The following is a 623-nucleotide window of genomic DNA, read 5'->3' on the forward strand; positions in this document are numbered from 1 at the left end:
GGGCATGTGGCGCGAATGGGCGGTGGCCAGGCGCGACATGCACCCAGGCGAAGTGGACGCGGCCAGGCACACGCAGGAGGGAGAGAGAGAGAGAGGGGGGGGAAGCAGGCGGGAGAGGAGACGAGGCCAAGGACAGCAGTATATTTTAGGCGGAGCAGGAAGCTCTATTTTTTGGGGTTTGGAACAGCCGGGGGAACGGGGAGGGGCGAGGGCACGGCCACCAGGGGAGAGGGGGGGGGGAGGGCGGGGAGATACACAACTTCAGGATGGGGGTGGGAGGGGGGGGGGGGAGGACAAACATCACCGCGAGCGGCGCGCGTCTAGTTCGAGACAACCTGAGAAGCGGTGTCCAGGGTGGCCAGGACGTTCTCGGTCTGCTTCTTCCACGCGGCCAGGGTGGTCTGGATGGTGGTCCACTCGGGGGCGCCGAACTCGCGGACGAGGGCGTGGCTAGGGGGAGGGGAGGACGGGAGGCAGGGGTCAGGGCCGGATATGTGCATGCGTGTGCGCGGAGAGACAGAGAGAGACAGAGAGAGAGAGAGAGAGGGCACACGGGGGTGGAGGGGCGCGGAGAGTGCGCGCACCTGACAACGATGGAGCGGCTGATCTGGTCGATCTTGGCG

At 66.8% G+C, this 623-nt stretch overlaps 1 protein-coding gene across 1 annotated transcript in view; it reads left to right on the forward strand.

Annotated features, from left to right (window-relative positions):
• H696_01900 (hypothetical protein) overlaps positions 1-623 on the forward strand; it is a gene marked incomplete at its 5' end in the record, with an annotated part of 4,546 nt that overhangs the window by 2,299 nt on the left and 1,624 nt on the right. The window lies entirely within an intron of this gene.

This window comes from Fonticula alba (assembly GCF_000388065.1).
Source record: "Fonticula alba strain ATCC 38817 unplaced genomic scaffold supercont2.3, whole genome shotgun sequence".
Lineage (NCBI taxonomy): Eukaryota > Rotosphaerida > Fonticulaceae > Fonticula > Fonticula alba.